Here is a 22,039-nt window from a genome sequence, read left to right on the forward strand (position 1 = left end):
AAGTTATTGTCCAGAAACCAAATGTGTCTTCAGACGATGACGACATGATAGCATTATACGAACGCAAAAATATTTTGGCGGTTGTATAAAAAAAATCGTGTATCTAAGACTAAAATATCAATTAGTACACATCCAACATCCAATGGATTTAGTGTAAAGACATCAATAACAGTCAGAGAAAAACATGGCCTTGACTTACATTTTTCATAATTTAATTACAGAAGATTCAAGAAGTCTATATGAGTGGCAGCAAATACATGTGTACATGTATATAAATCTGCAATCAGATTTTTCAAAGGACAATTGATTAAATAAGAAAACTTCTGTTTGATAAGCATGATAAGATTGTGTGGAGTGAAGTTAATGGAATTGTAGAAATTTGAAAAGTCATAACTGTCAACCGAATTGAAAGGACCATCAAAATCATGTAGTTTATCTAAAACATACAAAGAATTTTTTATACTCCAAAAATAATGAATTCCATTATTTTTTTATACTTAATATTACAAAAAATAATTATAATTACAAGCGGTGACATAATTCTTTACTTTTTGACTCTCTGTGGAGCACATGGCCTGGTGACTGAAGAAGCATTTGTAATTTCATTCTTAGACAAAAACTAAAAAAATTGGTAAAAATCGTCATCAAAGGGCAATAACTCTAATAAGTAGTAGACTGACAATTTCAACCATACAAACTTATTTGTAGATCTTGTCTTGCTGATCATTTTTGCATATTAAAGTTTCTCTCTATCTATTATAGTTTTCAACATAATAGGCAAAAATGAAAATAAATGGTAAAATTTGTCATTTACATGTAACAAAATGTTTAAGGGCAATAACTCATATAAGAAGTCGTCTGACAGTTTTGACATCATTGAAAAACAATTGGTAGAGCTCAACCTTCTGAATATTTTGGTACCTATCAGATTTTCTATATTTATAACGGTTTTCAAAACAATAAACAAAAAGTTGCATTTTACCCCTATGTTCTATTTTTAGCTATGTCGTCCATCATGGTTGGTCATTGGACACATTTTTAAAACTAGATACCCAAATGATGATTGTGGCTAAATTTGGTTAAATTTGGTCCAGTAGTTTCAGAGAAGAAGATTTTTGTAAAAGTTAAAGGACGACGACAGACGCCAAGTGATGAAAAAAGCTCACTTCGCCCTTTGGGCCAGGTGAGCTAAATAAACTGCTTCGCTGAGCGCAGCTAGATACGCCCGCAGAGGTCCGACCCTGAACAGTTGGGGCAGAAATGGACACAATATTCAAGCTTGATTCAGGTCTGAATTTGGATTGTAATTAAATATTTGACATATTATAGGTTTCTGAATAAATGTATTCAAAGAACTTAAATTGGTTATATGAATTGAATTTATATTCAATTAAAAATTTCTTGCTGTTGTGCAACACATAGTAAATCTGTTGTCAAGACTATAAACAAATAAAGTTCAATTAATTCTCAATGCCATATTAGAAATTTATGAAAATAAAAAGGGAGCTTACATCAATAGATATAAACAATTCACCAAAGTTTCATAAGAATTGGTGACATCATTTTTGAGTTATTGTCTGAAAACTGGAAAATCACCCTTTTTTTAATGAATAAAACCCCATAACTCAGAAATGTTAAATGTAAAATTTATAAAATTCTAAAGAGAGTTTACATCAATACATACAAACAATTCACCAAAGTTTCATAAGAATTGCTGAAAGCATTTTTGAGTTTTTTTCCGAAAACTGAAAAATCCCCCCTTTTTTTATGGATAAAACCCTGTAACTCGGAAACGTAAAATCTAAAATTTATAAAAATCAAAAGAGAGCTCATGTTAATAGATATAAACAATTCACCACAATTTCTTGCAAGTTGGTGAAAGCATTCTTGACTTATTGTCCGAAAACTGGAAAATCCCCCTTTTTTTAATGAATAAAACCCCATAACTCGGAAACGTAAAATCTAAATTTTATAAAAAACGAAAGGGAGCTCACGTCAATAGATATAAACAATTCACCAAAGTTTTATGCAAATTGGTTAAAGCATTCTTGAGTTAATGTCCGACATGTTGACGACGGACGGACAGACGGACAGACGGACGGACGGACAGACGGACAACGGTATACCATAATACGTCCCGTAAACGGGCATATAAAAACCTAAATGTTTTTAATTTAAAATCATCTCTATTTAGATGTTTTGAATCTGTATGCAGTCATTTGTTATTTTTTTTTCTCTGAAACATGAAAGGGGCATTACAGTTTATAACACAAGTAATAAAATGCTCCGCTGGGCGCAGCTTGATACGACCGCAGAGGTCGAACCCTGAACAGTTGGGACAATTATGGACCAGGGCTCAGGCTACCAGGAGACTAGGGAGAAGAAGTCACTTTCCCGTCCGTCACTTCGCTTTGCAAGACCCTCAAAAGCGAAAACAACTCGCCCTGTTGTTTACGATACTCGCTTTCGATGCAGGACGTGACGGCCATACTGCCATGATGTCCATAGGATGAAACGGCCATACCCCGAAAAGATGAAACGGCCATATGACAAAAACGGCCATACTTTGTGAAGACGTATCGTCCACGGTTTTTTTTTTTTTATATAGATGTTATATATGAATTATTTTGATACTTATAGATGGTTATACTTTTAAATAAACTTTACTGTTTTTATATTATTTATCATGTTTAATTTTGTTATATCATTTGTTTACTCATTATATATATATCATAAATGAATGTGTTTAATCTAATAAAATATTAAAATATCATATTGTTTTCTAAATGATTTTTTGATATCTTGCGTATAACAAACAGAACAAAATGAACAAATATGAATGACTATATCCATGATTTGAAGAAGAAAATGAAAGCATTACGTAAGAAAAATCCACGTGATTTTTGGAAAATGTTCAATAAGTTTAAACGTACAGTGAATAATGACATTGATATCAAACAGTTTTATGATTTTTTTAAAGAATTGAATAAAGATAATCTTAATAAAGCGAATATTGAACTAGATAACAATTTTGATACTGATAGATCAAATTATTTCTTGAATAAAACAATAACAAGAGACGAGGTTATCAAAGGTATACAAAGTGTTAAAAATAATAAGTCACCTGGTGACGACTTAATAATAAATGAATATATTTTATCATCTTCTGAATTGATGTTAGATATATATGTATATATGTTCAATTTAATTTTCGATACAGGTTTCTTACCTGAAATATGGCTTTTAGGAAATGTTATTCCAGTGTTTAAAAACAAAGGTAGTAAAAGGGAACCGAAAAACTATCGGCCAATAACGTTACTATCCAGTTTAGGTAAAATATTTACTTCCATTTTAAGCAATAGACTTTGTGATTATTTAGATGAGTTTTTAATTTTACAAGAAAATCAAGCAGGTTTTAGACCAGGATACAGCACAAATGATCATATTTTTGCTCTTTATGCCTTTTTTGAACTCTTGAAATTAAAGAAGAAAAAGTTTTATTGTGCGTTTATTGATTTTCAGAGAGCTTTTGATTCTATTCAAAGAAATCTCCTTTTATTTAAACTTTTGAACAATAATATTAACGGAAAGTTTTTCCGAATTATACAAAATATGTATAAAGATATAAAATCCCGTATTGTCTTCAATAATGAGAAATCTGACTTCTTTCCTTGTGAAATTGGTGTACGACAAGGTGAAAATTTATCTCCTGCTTTGTTTTCTGTATATCTGAATGATTTACAAGCATTTTTAGAAGAGTTAGATACAAAAGGTTTACAGTCAATAAGTGCAGACCTAGAAAATGAACTAGATGTGTATCTGAAGATTTTCTTATTGTTATATGCTGATGACACTGTTTTATTAGCGGATAGTAACACTGAATTACAAAATATGTTAAACAAATTTGCCATATATTGTAACAAATGGCAACTTAAGGTAAATGTTGATAAAACAAAAGTTCTTGTTTTTGCTAATGGTAGTTTTCCACAAAATTTGAATTTCTCTATTAATGATACTGAAATTGAGATTGTTAAAAATTATAAATATTTAGGAATATTCTTTTCAAAAAGTGGTTCATTTTTACAAACTAGAAAATATTTAAGAGACCAAGGAATAAAGGCTATGTATTCTATCTTGAAGAAGAGTAGAATTAATAATTTATCTATTGAATGTCAACTAGATCTCTTTGATAAGGCTGTTGTACCTATTTTGTTATATGGGTCAGAGATTTGGGGTTTTGAAAACTTTGACTTATTAGAGCGGGTGCACCTAAAATTTTGCAAACTCATTTCACATTTAAAGCAATCAACCCCAGACTGTATAGTTTATGCTGAACTAGGCAGATTCCCAATACTTCTTTATGCAAAAGTTCGTATGATAAATTTTTGGGGCAGAATTACCGGTATAAACGGTAAAGAGTGTAAAATTTCTCATGTTCTTTATAACTTATTACTTATAAATCTAAATAACTATGGTTTTGAAAGTAAATGGTTGATTTATATAAAAAATGTTTTAGATAATTGTGGAATGTCTAATATTTGGAATATGCAGTTTGCTGACAAATGGGTATCAAAAAGTGTGGAACAAAAACTTAAAGATCAGTTCACACAATTATGTTTGTCACATATAGATAGCTTACCTAAATGCCTATGTTATAGAATTTTTAAGACTAATTTGAAATTTGAGAATTATCTCAACATATTGCCTAATAATTTATTATTTGTATACTGCAAATTTAGATGTGGAAGTCACCGGTTACCAATTGAGATGGGAAGATGGCGAGGCTTGTCACGAAACGACAGACTTTGTCATCTCTGCGATTCAAGTGGTATTGGTGACGAATATCATTACATCATGACTTGTAAATCTTTGGATGTAGAGAGAAAGAAATTTTTACCTGAATATTGCTGTAAAAATCCAAATACATACAAATTTAACGGTTTATTTAATTCAGACAATACTATCATTTTAGAAAAATTATGTAAGTTTATAAAAATAATACAGGTGAAAGTCAGTCCTCCAAGTTAAGTTACGTTTGTTCACACATGTGCATGCTTATATATACATATATGTAATTGTAGATATATATTTTCTCTGTAACTATGACATGTAGTTTTGTGAGAATAAAGTTCATTCATTCATTCCGAATGGGAGACTAATTTCTGTCAAAATTAAAACAATAAGTTCAGTTTTGAAATATAAAACAAGGTAATCAAGTAATGATTAAGTTTGAAATTTAAGAAGATTGTTGATTGCTTATTATTACTTCTTTGATGAACACAAGTATTAATTATGCTTTTGTCAAGAAATTGTAATGGAAATACAATTCAAGATCACTATAAAAACACAACACCCAAGCTGAGTTCAAGCGGAGTGCAAACATACATTTTGTAGTGAAATTCTTGTAAAAATACAAGCTGTTTGAGCAGTCTTTTTGATGTACCGACCTTGCTTTATAAAAGTAACCAGAAATGTCGGTGGCACTCATTTGGAAAATTGCTGTTCATCAAGCGTACCCTTGTGTGCTATGTGACCAGCAAGTCCGACCAAGACAACATGCTCTCCAATGTGAGGATTGTGATAAATGGCAACACAGGCTTTGCAATACAGGTATTTACAAATTTATTATTAATTTAGTTTTTCCTTTCGTACTTTCAGTCATATTTTAGATACATTTTTTTTTTACTTTAATTTTGGTTGAGACCCTTCCCTGATAAGAATTAAATCTATATTAGTGTTATTTGCATTACACATTTGTCCAATAAATGGACCATAGGTATCAATTAATAGATATAAAAAGAAGATGTGGTATGATTGCGGTATGATTCCCAATGAGACAACTCTCCATCAGAGACCAAATGATACAGAAATTAACAACTATAGGTCACCTTACTACGGCCTTTAATATTATTATCAGTGCATTAATATTACTTGACTGTAAAGAAATATATATATGTCATATTTTAATTTCTTGTTATTTCAGGTATATCAATTACTGATTACCGCCTGATGGTAAATGAAGAAGTCGACATTATTTTCCACTGTGCAGAATGTGTCCGCATACCACAAGATATGGAGGTTGAGGTACATATACGTTATTGTATTATTTCTTTAAATGTTGTGTGTTCGACAGAATTGTTTTAATTTCTTAACGTTTATTTATTATTTTGAGAAGAAAAATTGTATTCAACCTAAATTTTTCCTTTTTTGTGGTTGACTATTATTCCGAATAAGTCCTGTTATGCCAAAGGTCTCAAACCGTTATTTATGATTATGTATAATTAACTATAAAAAAAATACCCATCATAAATCATATTAATCCAATCATTGGGCGCGTGTCTCTGTTGAATGCAAAGTATACAAATTTCGGAGGTGTTAATCCTTTAATTAGTTTACGTGATTGCCAATTATCAAACAATGTTACAAATATTAATGTGAATTTATATATTTTGAATTATATTTTGACATATAATATTATATTATATTTGAAGTTTTTTTTTATACTTTTATAACTGCATGTTTATGTATTTTAGTGCTTTATGATATAGGTTATATGTGTGAATGTGAATATAAATGTTTGAATATTGGGTGAAATGTGTATGCAGTGGAATTAATGAATGAGTGACATGAGCATATGAGAGAAAAAGTATGAGATTGTTAATTTAAAAAATGTATATAAGATGAATGTTCAATGGCATATGTATATATGTATGTTCTTACATTTCGATGTGTTTGATTTTCACATGCCTGAACGAAAAGAATAATATATATGAGTGTTTTGTGTATGTATGATGTATGATGTATGGTTTATATGTTTGTTGTATATTTGTTTATCTGTATGACTGAATGAATAAATAAAATATATTAAACAAAAATATTATCTTTTTATTTCTTGTACTAAGAGTATATTGGTATGATTGTCCATAATACAATTCTCCATCAACAAATGCACAAAAATGATGGTATAGAATATTTGTTCCAACAGGAACAAATATTATGACATTGTTAATAACAAAGTTTCCAGTGGAACTTCTGTTTGGCGGAACAAATATACGTTGACAATGGCACTGCTGACAGACAAAAATTGATCCCAAAAGGAAAAAAAATACGCTTTCTACATGCATTAACATACTTTTGTTTAGATCTTCTTGATTAATGTATATATTTCCATGTATATGCATAGTTTCAATTTATAACTTAAAGTTGCTCAACTCTGGGACTATTACACTAATATAATTATATTATGTCCAAGCTTAACTGTTAAATTTATATATCTTCTTAATGAGAAATACTTAATTTCATGAACATGCAAACAGAGTAGTTTTTTAATTGAATTTTAAATGGTATAACAACTTTCTTTTCCTTTTTGATATAAAATTTTTTTTTTTTATTATTGCCAGATATTTAATTGTTTTTTTTCTGACAAGAGGACTCATATGATTGTGCAACTATATATGATAAAATTAAACAAGTTATTCTAATTGTATACCAAAGGTACAATTTGAACAATATAAAAAAAAATAAGATACATATCATTATGGCACTTAATGTATTATAGTAAAAACCAAACATTGTAGCACCGCGAGCAAACAAGCACTTCTCTTTCAAATCTCACCACTTCTCCCTCTCAATTTCAAAAAGAGAAGTCACTTCTCCCTATGATTCTGAAGTAGTGTGAGCCCTGATGGACACAACATTCAGGCTTGATACAGCTCTGAATTTAGATTGTGATTAAATATTTGACACAGCATAGGTTACTGACACAGAATGAATGTGGTCTAAGAACTTAATTTTTTTTAATTTACCTATTATGGTCCAATATCAAAAATCTAAATACATGGTTAGATTCAGCATATCAAAGAATCCAAAGAATTCAATTATTGATGAAATCAAACAAAGTTTAATTTTGGACCCTTTTGACCTCAATGTGGACCAATTTGATAATGGGGCCCAAAAATCAAAATACATGGTTAGATTCAGCATATCAAAGAACCCCATATATTCATTTTTTGTTGAAATCAAACAAAGTTAAATTTTGAACCCCAACTTGGACCAAATTGAAAACTAAGTCCATAATCAAAAATCTAAACACATGTTTAGATTCAGCATATCAAAGAACCCCAAGAATTGAATTTTTGTTAAAATCAAACTAAGTTTAATTTTGGACCCTTTGGACCTTAATGTAGGCCAATTTAAATAAAATGCTCCGCTGGGCGCAGCTTGATACAACCGCAGAGGTCGAACCCTGAACAGTTGGGGCAAGTATGGACACAACATTCAAGCTTGATACAGCACTGAATTTGGATTGTGATTAAATATTTGACACAGCATAGGTTTCTGACACAGAATGAATGTGGTCTAAGAACTTTAATTTTTTTAATTTACCTATTCAAACCATATCATTATTATTTGCTTTTATATATAAATCAGAAATAACCAATTTAAAAATGAAAATTTTAAAGAAAAAGGGGAAAAAAATCCCCCCCCCCAAATGTTTTGAACCCCCTTATGATTCATCACCCCCAAACTCAATCCCAGCCTTCCCTTTGTGGTATGGTACCTTGCAGTAAAATTTCATGGAGATCCATACACTTGAACACAAGTTATTGTCTGGAAACTAGAAAAATGCTTGTTTTTTGGCCTCTTTTTGGCCTCAAATTCCTAAACGTAAAGGGCAATTACCCCCAAACTCAAACCTAGCTTTCCATTTGTGATATGGAACCTTGTAGTACAATTTCATAAAGATCCATACACTTACACACAAGTTATTGTCCGGAAACTAGAAAAATGCTTGTTTTTTTCCCCTTTTTGGCCCCCGATTCCTAAAATTTTGAGGCAATTACCCCCAAAATAAATCCTAGCCTTCCCTTTGTGGTATGGTACCTTGCAGTACAATTTCAGAGAGATCCATACACTTGAACACAAGTTATTGTCTGGAAACTAGAAAAATGCTTATTTTTTCCCTTTTTGGCCCCTTATTCCTAAACCTTTTGGGCAATTATCCCAAAACTCAATTCCAGCTTTCCCTTTGTGATATGGAACCTTGTAGTACAATTTCATAAAAAGATCCATATACTTACACACAAGTTATTGTCCGGAAACTAGAAAAATGCTTGTTTTTTGCCCCTAATTCCTAAAATTTTGAGGCAATTACCCCCAAAATCAATCCCAGCCTTTCATTTGTGGTATGGTACCTTGCAGTACAATTTCAGAGAGATCCATACACTTGAACACAAGTTATTGTCATGAAACTAGATAAATGCTTGTTTTTTGACCGTAATTCCTAAAATTTTGAGGCAATTACCCCCAAAATCAATCCCAGCATTCCCTTTGTGATATGGAACCTTGTGGTACAATGTCAGAGAGATCCATACACTAACACGCAAGTTATGTCTGGAAGATACAAAAATGCTTATTTTTGGCCCCTAATTCCTTAACTTTGGGTACCATAACCCCCAAAATCAATCCCAACCTTCCTTTTGTGGTATTGAACCTTATGGTAAAATTTCAAAGAGATCCATTCACTTAAACTAAAGTTAGAGTGCGAAAACTAATGTGTCTTCGGACGATGACGACGCCGGACGACAATGACGACGCCAACGTCATACATGTACCAATATACGACCGCAAAATTTTTTTGCGGTCGTATAGAAATTACAATAATAATCAATGTACAAAATGTAGGTTATAAAATAGTAGAATAATATATATACTAAAAGAAACAGCAATGCTGCAAACTGGATTTGTTTGTTAGCAAAATGGAAAACTAGTCCTAAATAAAAACCTGTTTATGTCATTGTATGTTAGTTGGCTATAAAAACATGAGAGTGGCGAAAAAAATATTGTTTTGGCGAAAGAGGTTGCAAAAAAAGAAATTGACCCAGGGGAAACCCTGGATATAATATTTATCATGTTTATCATTACCAACCAACAGAAGAAAATAACATAGTGACAAGCGAAAAAAGCAATTTACCACATGCCCTAGCATACATGTACATGTTTAAAAAATTTATAAATAAACCTAAGATCAAAAAAATTTAACAAAAACAGTTTAGCTCATTTTATGGAGACAAAAATGAAATTTCGAAAAAACGCTCTATGGTTTTTTAATCTAAATCAATAGTAATCATGCATTTTTTCAATATTATTTGAGGAGAAATAAAAACGACTGCATAAGGCAACTATCATATAATAAAGTTGTTTTCTTTAAAAATTTAGATCATAGTTATATACATTTTTCCAGTTTCCAGATAACTATTCGTAGGCTAAACTGGTTTCGAAATATGATCGCTATCTGTTTATGTTAGTCATGTTTTTCTTGGGGAACAGTACAACATGTACAACAACCCATATTTTGAACTAAATGATAAAATAATCAATTACCTTTCTGCTACAACTGGATTGAATTGGGAATTTACAGTTTCATTTGGGAAAATTTCAGGATTTTTCTAATTCAGTAATTGGGAACAGGGCCGATATTTGGCCTAAAATAAAGGCAGGGAAATCATTGTGTCATTCACTCCATAGTACTGTAGTATGATTACTTATGCAGTAGTCTGGCATGTGGGACCTTGTTGAAAGCCTTAGCGAAGTCAAGTAGGATGATAATTCATTTCAACTTTTCATTTTTCTGCCAAACTATAAAAGACTGGAACAAACTACCATAACCAATAGCCTGCAGCAACACTACTGAGTGCTTCAAGGAGAAACTCACCAGAGAAATTCTCCTTGACACTTACAAATACTTGCATGTTTAATATGTATCTTGTTTTTATCTTATACCAAAAATTAAAAATAAAAATTGAAATATATTACTTACATATACCAGTCAGGGGTACTACTTAAACAAGTGATTTCATTATCACCTATTTCAGTGATTTGATAAATTCAGTTATCACCTATTAAGTATTTAAGTGATTTTGGTGTTTCCTTTGATCTTCAAATGCTAATTTCATTGATTTTCCATATTTTGACAAACTTTTCTATAATTTTCCTACATAGAACTAATTATCCCTTTCTTTTGTATATCAATTTCACCAGTGGGCTTGGACAGTAAGTTAGTGAGCTAAAGCTTTTAAAAGTACCCTTGGGAATTTTTCTATAATCAAATATTCATTAACTACTCTTACTATCAGACAAAGGTCAACAATATTAGGTAACCTGATTGGTTTTCTTTAGAGTTATAATGTCAGATCTACTTCAAGGTTATGCCCTGATCCTGGATCTACAAATTATTCCAGTTATTGCATATTTTAAATAAACTGTAAAAACTGACAGGCTAATCAAGCAAAAGACAATTTCTGCATGTACATAGTTGTTTTTTCAATGGAATTCTTGCCTTTTTACCAATAAGTAAGGCAAGCTTGTGGGAAAAATATCAAGAAAATGTTATAAACACTTGTTGAAGTGATTACATTTTAACTTCTCAAATTACTTGTTTCAGTGATTTTAAAAAGTCTGTGCATATCTTCATGTATTTTTGTGAAAATTTTTTAATATTTCACAGCCAAAATCACTTGAAGAAGTGATTCTGAAATCACTTGTTTAAGTAGTACCCCTGACTGTATACACTTGTATATATAAAAATTGAAAATTATTATGAAATTAAATATATTTTTGATCATTAACAATACTGTTAAACCAGGCATGTGCCAGAACGTAATCATCAACCATTTGATGTTTTTCTGTATATGAAGAAGAAAGAAGAAGAACTTGTGCTCCTTTAGGCTTAGCAATGTGTCTTACTATTTCCTGGACTGTTATCAATAAAGTTAGGGATTATTTTTAAATAAGACTCAGAGCGGATTGTTTTTAGATAATAATAATTTGTAAAGTGTTAAATTATTGAAAGAGGAGAAGGCAGTATACATTTTACTGTAGTTTCAAAAAATCAGTATTTTAAAATTTTATACAGTAGTGAATCCGGGTCCGTTCGCCCTGATTCCGGTTCGCCCTAGTACCTGTTCGTCCTAATACCTGTTCGCCCTGAGTCTGTTTGCCCTAATGCCTGTTCGCCCTGAGTCCGTTCGCCCTGATTTTTATTTTATTATATATATGTTGCATTGTGTGTATATATTTGAATATGTTAAAGTGTGTCTACAATTTCGTCAAATATTTATTTATGATGTATTATGTTGTCTAGCTGCTACCAGGAAATAAGTTTCTGTGAATTCAAGGACTACAAGGTATTGTTTCTGTGAATTCAAGGACTACAAGGTATTTAAATAAAACAACTGAAGACTAAGTTATCTGTATGTATTTGAATATGTTGAAGTCTGTTTACAATCCACCAAAGACAATTCATACAACAATCAGTGATATCAAAGACATCAAATTATACCTAATCAGCAATCAAAATTCAATCAACAGTAATTAAAAGTAATTATAAATTTTAAAAAAAAGTGCAGCCAAGAATTTAATTAATATAAATTTTTCAAATATTCTGTATTTAACTTTTGATAGATATACATAAATTGGGATAAATATATATAAATTTTAATAAATGTTTATTTTCATTCATAAATGTAACATACATTTGACATATACATATACACCTTATCGCTAATCCCGCTTGACCCGAGAATCAGTCCCGCTCGAACTTTTGACGTCATACAACAATCACTTTTCCATTGTGGCGTCAGATATTTTCTATTATGACGTCAAAATTTTACGGGAACTTGTGTGATGTCCAGTAATGGCGGACAAATAGCGATAAGGTGTATTCTCAAGGATATTTTCTTTACCAAACTTTCTGAAAGGTTTTGTCTCACTATACAAATCCTTGATATTCTAAATAAAAATGGGGCGAACGGACCCAGGGCGAACGGACCCGATACCTACAGTAGTCAGTATACATTATGTACGTATACGGACTTCGTCCTCTTTCACACTCACAGGTTACACCTGCCTCGTATTATTAATTACTTGACAAGAATAGAGGTTAAATTGGTCTTTGGGACACGCTTATCTGGTCACTTGGAAAGATCTTGCAGAAAATTTGAGAAAAAGGACTAACATAAAATAATATTGGTTTGAACTTGTTTACAGTTTGTTGTCTTCCTTTCCGTTTCCGGGCGCGAATAAAAACAAGATTTTTCTATGCATCTACAAGATAAAATCTTTCCACTTAGGTGTAATTATAATACTTCCGGTAACAGGGTAATTTGGATTTACACCACATGCTGACGATTATGCACTATGAACACCTTTTGTCTTTACACAAACTTGCAGTCCTATGTAAAAGACTGCACAAACTTCATATCCCGCGTTAACGAAATTCCCTTTCCCCCATCCATCAAATATATTTAATAAATAAAAAAAAAAAAAAATTTGGCCGTTATGGCTTATGCCCCATTTATATTATTTTTACATGTAATTTCATCCCCCTACTTACTATTTTATGCATAAAATGTAAAGAAATAAATTTGTGGAAGGTGTACAAGTTATACACTGTCATGAATAAATTTGTGGAAGGTGTACAAGTTATACACTGTCATGACTGTCCCATGTATGTAACCATTGTGAATCCAGAACAAAATTTGACCGACTAAAAAGTCAACTCGGACTGTCTATGAAGACAACACAGACTGTCAATAAGTCAACTCGGACTGTCTTTAAAACCAACTGGGACCGTCTGTAATGACAACTCGGGCTAAGTTTTAAAAGAGGTTTTGAAGTATTATAAATGATTATAAAATTTAGGCCAAAATAAATAAATTGTGTGTTTCTGGTTTACCTCGGTTTCCGACGCAGACCCTAAACATTTTATTGACGATTATAAAAAAAAAAAAAAAAAATCTGGATTTTTCAGTCTTTCTGGATCCAAGTATCCGTTGGGCATATTGAGCTTGTCGTAGCTGCGGAATGATAGCTTGTAGGTCCTTATAATATTTTTGGACAATTTGCGGATCATCAGCACAAATTAAATCAGGAAACATAATAAAGACCATTAGAGTTGCAGTTCCGCAGCTAGGCTTGTCGACAACCGTGCTGCGTAATAGCTGTCAAATATGCGAAATGTGATCACATGGACGCAAAAAATTTAATGACATCGATTCCTGATAATTACGATATGATGAACCTTTTAGAAGAACATCATGATGATCCTATAGACGAAAAAAATATGAAGCTGAAGTATTTTGCTCAACTTCTTTGGACCAAAAGTCAGAATTGTTCCAGGTTGAACAGACGGTATCTGTCGGTTAATTGACAAACAGTTTTAGAGTGTAATGTGTTCAGTTTACTGCTAAAATCAATCCAGCTATTGTTGTAAATATTAAAGAATCAAACAAAGGGTGGCACATCAGTCAACAATTTCATTTGGAACCTTTTTTTCTACTGTCAACAATAGAACAAATATAAAATGATTTCATAAAATAAAATGTTTTACCCACCTACCCTACCTATTTTTTTTGGAGGTGAAATAGGAAACACACAATTTATTTTGGCCTCAACATGACAATTTGCAAATCATTATTAAAAAAAAATAATTTAATAATGTGAATTCAAATTTTTACTTATCTTTATCAATTTATTATAAAGCTTTATTGAAGCAAAAAAAAAAGTCTAGGTTAAATTTGTTTAATTAATTTGTTGAATTCTTTATTTATTATTTTTAAAGTCAACTCGGACCATTTATAATGCCAACACTAATGAATCATCAACATAGAGTTTGTGCTGTTTATATGATAACATGTTATATTTTACATCAAAGTATCCATTAATGTAGATTCTTATTTCTACTTCATCATGGTGATTCTATATTTGGAATAACATCTTCATTAATTCATTAAACAAACTTAATTTATCCGTTAATTAAAATCAATATTTCGTCATAATAATTAGATTATAAATTAATTATAAGGCCTAAAATGCGCACCTGATTTAAGTTATCTTGTTTTGTAACCTCCATTGACAATGGCTACATTGGTTACACATATCAAAACCTTCATATTATCATGATTATACATGTAGTTAAATTCGAGTCTTTCCAGGTTACAATGGGTTTTTAAATGGTAAATAGTTCACTACTGGTTACAATGGGGAATATATGTTATGGTTATAGTTAATTATACTGTTTTCAAACCTTGTTACTATGGTAACCAAAGAACTACCTATAAAAAGGTACTCTATTTGTAGACAATGAAAATCAAAGAACGATAACTGTGTCCCCGGACCTTATAGAGTAGAAAGACTTGACCAATTTTAATAAAGGCACTGTCTACAATTACGTTGAAAACATAACAATAACAAAAAAGTTATTGTTACGTCGGAAACTATGCTGGAATGCTAGGTTGAGTTAGGAACTGATTAATTACAAATGCAACAATAATATTTGTGTCTACGGTTACGTTGTGTTAATGTTATGTTAATTTGTCCTGAACATGCATGAAATATTTGCCACTGGATGTTAAGCATCCATCAATCAATCATGTTGTGTTAATGCATTTCAATATATGCTGGGAATAGTAATATGTATATAGTATGTCCCATATGTATGAAATATAATCAACTACATCTTTAACAGTCAAGTGTCCCATATGTATGAAATATAATCAACTACATCTTTAACAGTCAGGAGACTTACTTAAATGAATGATTTTTAAATCACTGATTCAAGTAACAATTTGTCCACAAGTGTTGGAAGTAAGAGTTGTCTTTCTTTAATAATCACCTATTTAAGTAGTTCAAATAAATCACTAGACTAAGTGATTTAATTTTATTGTAGCTTTAGATATACAATACTAATGATCCAGGGACTAACTATGTTGCTAAAATTATCAGAACCAACATCTGTGTTGATAGGATGACCGGTCATGTCAGGTGATGACCTGTACTAAATCTGGGATAATGACATAAAAATCACTTGTTTAAGTATCATACCTCTATTTTCATCCAAAAAATCACTTCTTTAAGAATTATTATTTTAATTACCCCAACTAATTTCAACACCCCCGAACAGTGAAATTTTGATCGTGAACAGTAAAATTTTATTACATAATCTGTAAGATGAAACCTTGAATTTTACAGGAAAAATACTCCCACTGCTGGGAAAAATCTGTTAAGAAAGTATCAGTTCATTATGTAAAGCCTTCATTATAGCATTTTTTCAACAAATATAGAATTTACAGCTAAATATTGCATCAAACATGTCAAAGGCATAAACCTTGCTACTTAAAAGAAGCAAAAGGTTCATTTTTTTCAATTTTACTAATAATAAGATATACATTTTGTAATCTAGACATGCTAGACCTATATGTTTAGAATTTTGGTAAAACTTCAAAATCACAATTTGTGACAAAATTTCGAATTTGCTACTTAAATTAGTGATTTTTATAAATCACTTATTTCAGTAATTCCCCTGACTGTTTAAAACTTTTATTCGTAAACAATTCAACTATTAAATATTGCATACAGATTATATATTTTATTTACCATGGCAGCTTCTCCACATCTAATATGTGCTTTTGGATGCATGTTTTAATCCAACACCTTTTTGGTAGCCATCACAATTGAGTGATGCAGCAATGTGCACGTTGGTTTTGCACACTAAACAGTTCCACTCTGCAATTTCCCTTTTTGAAGTTATACTATATTCGATTGATTTTATGACCAATAAATATTAATATAGGAAGAAAAAAACCTACCTTTGGTTTGGATGTACTCCATCTGATTTTGAAATGAAATTACGTCCTCCATGGATACATGCATACACCAGTTCACAATATTTTAGTTCACTTTTTGTCTCGCCTTGACGGAGTCAAAAAGCGAGACATAGGTATGCTGTTTCTGGCGTCGGCGGCGTCAACAATTGTATTAGTTTGTGATTAGGTCTAGTTTATGGTGAACCACTAGTGGTAGGTCAATGATATTTGGTATGCAGTTGTATTAGCATTGGCACATCTTATTTCTACAGAGATTATTTGGCCCTGCCCCCTCAGTCATGGTCTATTGACTTTGAAACTTTTGCTTAGTTTACATCTATTAGTTTGTGATTAGGTCAGTTTATGGGGAACCACTAGTGGTAGGTAAATGATATTTTGTATGCAGTTGTATAAGCATTGGCATATCTCATTTCCATGGAGATTATTTGGCTCCGCCCCCTCAGTCATGGTCTACTGACTTTGAAACTTTTGTTTAGTTTACATGTATTAGTTTGTGATTAGGTCTGTTTAAGGGGAACCATTAGTGGTAGGCCAATAAGCATTGGCATGCAGTTGTATAAGGATTAGCACATCTCATTTCCATGGAGACTATTTGGCCCCTCCCCCTCAGTCATGGTCTATTGACTTTAAAATACTTTGACTTAGTTTACATGTATTAGTTAGTGATTAGATCAGTTTAAGATGAACCGCTAATGATAAGTCAGTGATATTTGGTATGCAAATTTATTGGCATATGCAAGTCTCGTTTCCATGGAGATTATATACACCCCCTTCATCATGGTTCATTGGCCTAGGAACTTTTACATAGTTTACAAGTTAATCATGTTAATGTTTGTGTTTAAGTTTGTTTAAAGGGAACGACTTATGATAAGTCAATGGTATTTGGTATGCAGTTGTAGTAGCATTGGCACATCTCACTTCCATGGAGATTGTTTAGCCATGTAACGTCAGTCATGGTTCATTGACTTTTAATATTTGCATAACTTGCATGTTAAAATATTGCTTTTTTAATTTCGACATTTGCATTATCAAAATTACAAAAAGGCGAGACATATCTCTGTGTTAACAGTTTATGCTTTTGATGTATCAATTGTTTTGCCAACTTCATATAACTGTATAAAATTTGAAGCGGAGGGGGCATTAAGTTTTACCCTTGTCCGTCTGTAAGTCTGTCCGTCCCGAAACTGGTTTCCGTTATCTAACTTAAGTTTGCCTCAACCAAATGTTATGATTCTTATACACAATGCTTATTACCACAAAACATAGATCAAGTTTGAATTTGGGTGGTGTCACTTTTACCTTTCTAGAGTTATGCCCCTTTACAAATGGAAAAATTGCTGAATTTTTCGTTTCTGTTCTCTAACTTAAGTTTGCCTCAACCAAATGTTATGATTCTTATACACAATGCTTATTACCACAAAACATAGGTCAAGTTTGAATTTGGGTGGTGTCACTTTTACCTTTCTAGAGTTATGCCCCTTTACAAATGGAAAAATTGCTGAATTTTTTGTTTCTGTTCTCTAACTTAAGTTTGCCTTAAACAAATGTTATGATTCTTATACACAATGCTTATTACCACAAAACAGAGGTCAAGTTTGAATTTTGGTGGTGTCACTTTTACCTTTCTAGAGTTATGCCCCTTTACAAATGGAAAAATTGCTTAATTTTTTGTTTCCGTTCTCTAACTTAAGCTTGCCTCAATCAAATGATATGACTCTTTTACACAATGCTTATTACGACATAACACAGATCAAGTTTGAATTTGGGTAGCGTCACTTTTACTGTTCTTGAGTTATGTACCTTCATAATGTTATATGCAAGCGGGGGCATCATCTGTGTCCCATGGACACATTCCCCAGGCCATAAAAAAGAATAGGTTGGTTTGCCCTAACCCGACCGACCCATAAAAAAGCACCTGAGTCAAAATCTTTTTTTAATCAAAATTCTCGATGTTTTTTTTTTTTTGCAGAGTTTTGTCGTATCCGTATCTGTCTTCAGTTAGTTGCATAGAATAACCTGATCCGATCTGAGCGCGCTTTATCACAGGAAAATTTGTGTTATGTATTAACATGATTAAAGCCTCCAATTGATACGGATGAAAAACAACATGTTTCCGTCTAGTACAAATAAAGGTTGGATTAAAATCAAACCCTGTAGTTTCCAACAAATTCTATCGTTTTGAAAACGCAAAAACATTTGATAAAGTGTGTGATGACGATTTCATGCTACGGAAAACTGATGAAATTTGTGTGACTGTCTCTGACCGATCGGGATACTCGTTTGAGCCCGATTTTGAGGAACCAATCCAAGTTGTTCAGGAATTTGATTCGGCATTAAAATTTGATTAACATGATATTATTCTGACAGAAGTTCTGTCAACAGTGTTTTGTTCAATTGTTTTGTATTTGAATTTTGTATTCAAATAAACTTCTTCTTAGTATAAGCCTCCTTTAATTAGGAGACCCTCCAAATATATATGGAGTTTTTCCTTAACTTTAAAATTTTAAAGAATAAAACATGTAAAACAAAAACTTTTTTTCCAACATATGTACAGCACATATAAATATAAAACAATAAAAGTATCATGCATGGCATATTTACAGGGACCTTTTTATTAGCTCACCTGACCTGAAAGGTCAAGTGAGCTTTTCTCATCACTTTGCGTCCGTCGTCCGTCGTCCGTAAACTTTTACAAAAATCTTCTCCTCTGAAACTACTGGGCCAAATTTGACCAAACTTGGCCACAATTATTATTTGGGTATCTAGTTTAAAAAATGTGTCCGGTGACCCTGCCAACCAACCAAGATGGCCGCTATGGCTAAAAATAGAACATAGGGGTAAAATGTAGATTTTGGCTTATATCTCTGAAACCAAAGCATTTAGAGCAAATCTGACATGGGGTAAAATTGTTTATCAGGTCAAGATCTATCTGCCCTGAAATTTTCAGATGAATCGGACAACCCGTTGTTGGGTTGCTGCCCCTGAATTGGTAATTTTAAGGAAATTTTGTAGTTTTTGGTTATTATCTTGAATATTATTATAGATAGAGGTAAACTGTAAACAGCAATAATGTTCAGCAAAGTAAGATCTACAAATAAGGCAACATGACCAAAATTGTCAATTGACCCCTTAAGGAGTTATTGCCCTTTATAGTCAATTTTTTACAATTTTCATAAATTTTGTAAATTTTTGTAAATTTTTAAAAGTATTTTCCACTGTAACTACCGGGCCAAGTTCATTATAGATAGAGATAATAGTAAGGAGCAAGAATATTCAGTAAAGTAAGATCTACAAACACATCACCATCACCAAAACACAATTTTGTCATGAATCCATCTGTGTCCTTTGTTTAATATGCACATAGACCAAGGTGAGCGACACAGGCTCTTTAGAGCCTCTAGTTAATTATTTAATTTCATTTTCATAGCTTTTAATATTTGTCCAGAGCTTCTTTACATTTCTTACAATTGTTATATGACAGACTCTGTGTCGGTATATATATGTCACTTATGATAATCACTATTTTCATTTGTTTGTCATTTCCTCCATTTTGAGATATATGTATATATATACGTATGTGCAAATTCAGCAATATATGTCTTGCTATTTGTTGTCCATAATTTTCAATCTTTTATATGCATTTGGAATAACATATTTCTGGTTTTGTTTTCATTATTTTCCTAGAATTTTTCACAGTTATTAAACAGCTCCTTATATTTTGAACAGTCTATAAGCAATTGTACTATCACAGTTTTGTTCGTGAAGGTGCAGTTCCATTTTGTTGGTGTGATTTTATCAGTGATCTCTTTTCTTATTTCAGGGAAATATTTTTCTCTCGTAGTACTGAATATAAACTCGTTTAAAATGTGTGTCTGTATTTACAATGTAAACATTCAGAAAAAAGTGTGAACATTGAGGTGGAATGCTGAAAAAAACTTAATAGAAAAGATCTTTTATACTACATATAGATCCTGGCATATATGTGTCTGACAATTTATACAAAACTCTATAATAGTCTTTCATTTTAAAAGTTGTTTACAAGGTAAAATAATTTGTTCCCCTATTTTTCTCTAAAAGTAAAAAAAAAAAGAATTTCCCTATCTATCTACCCACACATGAGACTGGTGGGTAGGGTTTGGGCAAACAGAAATATTTTTAAGTCTGGCCTAAGTCAAACTCACACCGTCTATAAAGTCAACTCACACCGTCTATAATTACATCTCAGACTAAGTATGAAATTAAAGTTTTGACCAAATAAATGATTTAATGAAAAAGACTGTGTCTGAAGAGATGTCTCTAATAAAGTTTTAATGCGATCTTGAGGACTTTATGATTAATTTCTCAACGACCTGTAATTTATAATGAGCTTGTGTAATTTGATTATCACTTTCTTGGTCATTTAATTAGAATAATTACATGTAAATATACATTATTGATTGTTGACTTAATTTTATTTAATCATTATGATGAAAGACCAAATTTAATTTACAGATTAATTTTAAAAGTTTGTTTAATGAATTATGAAGGTTTTAATTTTTATTCAAAATGAAGAAGTAGAAATGAAAATCTACACTAAAGGAAACTTTGATGTGAAATATAATATGTTATCATATAAATAGCACACACTCTTTGTTTACATTTTGTTGGCACTATAGACTGCCTGAGTTGACTTTAACATAAGAAATAAAGAATTCAACAAATTTATAAAGTGAATGTAACCTATCAAAATAATAATCTAGAGTGCTAGACTTAAATTTTATAATAATTTGATAAAGATGTCATTTATTTTGTATGACATATTTTGTAAAATTTGATTTTTTCAATATCCATGTTGTTTTAGGACCTTGTGTTTGAACTTTCATGTATTTATGATAAACAACATGAACAATATCTATATTTCAAGCTTTGTCAAGTTTCAGAGATACTTAGAATTTACTTGTACTGAGGGTTAATGCAATTTGATGCATAAAATCCTACCTCTGGTTTTTTTGGGGGTTGTGTTGCTCATTCATTATTTTACTGGTTTTTTTTTGTTGACTTTGGTTTATCTATTGTTAATTTCTGGCATTTACCTAATGTTTAGTCCTAATGGTTATAGTTTTTATTCTTATTTTTTATTACAATGTTCAGTTATTTTAATCAACCAACCAACCAACCCCCCTTTTCCCTGTGTCAGTTGAAATAATCATCCCTTTCTTTATTCACATTACATCTACACAAACCCAACTGACTGATGGTTTTCATCCCCAATATTCAGACACGGCATTGGTCTGACCCCGCAATAGTCTGACACCGCATTAGTCCAACTCTGAATTGTTATACAATAGTCTGTATCTTTTTTTATATGACCGCAAAAAAATTTTGGGGTCATATAT

At 31.4% G+C, this 22,039-nt stretch overlaps 3 protein-coding genes across 6 annotated transcripts in view; 1 reads left to right on the top strand and 2 right to left on the bottom strand.

Moving 5' to 3' along the window:
* Positions 1-9,488, bottom strand: part of LOC127712168 (uncharacterized) — an 87,107-nt gene extending 77,619 nt beyond the window's left edge. Inside the window, exon 1 of the mRNA XM_052218463.1 lies at positions 9,473-9,488. The gene's annotated coding sequence lies outside the window, so the exon portion shown is untranslated. The remainder of the gene's footprint in view (positions 1-9,472) is intronic.
* Positions 1-13,066, bottom strand: part of LOC127712160 (repetitive organellar protein-like) — an 84,938-nt gene extending 71,872 nt beyond the window's left edge. The window contains exon 1 of one of the 3 annotated variants that reach the window (XM_052218444.1): positions 13,016-13,066. The gene's annotated coding sequence lies outside the window, so the exon portion shown is untranslated. Of the gene's footprint in view, positions 1-12,924 lie in introns of all 3 variants that reach the window. The other 2 variants (XM_052218445.1, XM_052218446.1) reach the window with 2 other exon arrangements.
* The window catches only part of LOC127712180 (density-regulated protein homolog), a 68,590-nt gene continuing 59,616 nt past the window's right edge, over positions 13,066-22,039 (top strand). The window contains exon 1 of one of the 2 annotated variants that reach the window (XM_052218483.1): positions 13,066-13,158. The gene's annotated coding sequence lies outside the window, so the exon portion shown is untranslated. The remainder of the gene's footprint in view (positions 13,159-22,039) is intronic. The other variant, XM_052218484.1, reaches the window with a different exon arrangement.

This window comes from Mytilus californianus, unplaced genomic scaffold (genome assembly GCF_021869535.1).
Source record: "Mytilus californianus isolate M0D057914Y unplaced genomic scaffold, xbMytCali1.0.p SCAF_8, whole genome shotgun sequence".
Classification (NCBI taxonomy): Eukaryota; Metazoa; Mollusca; class Bivalvia; order Mytilida; family Mytilidae; genus Mytilus; species Mytilus californianus.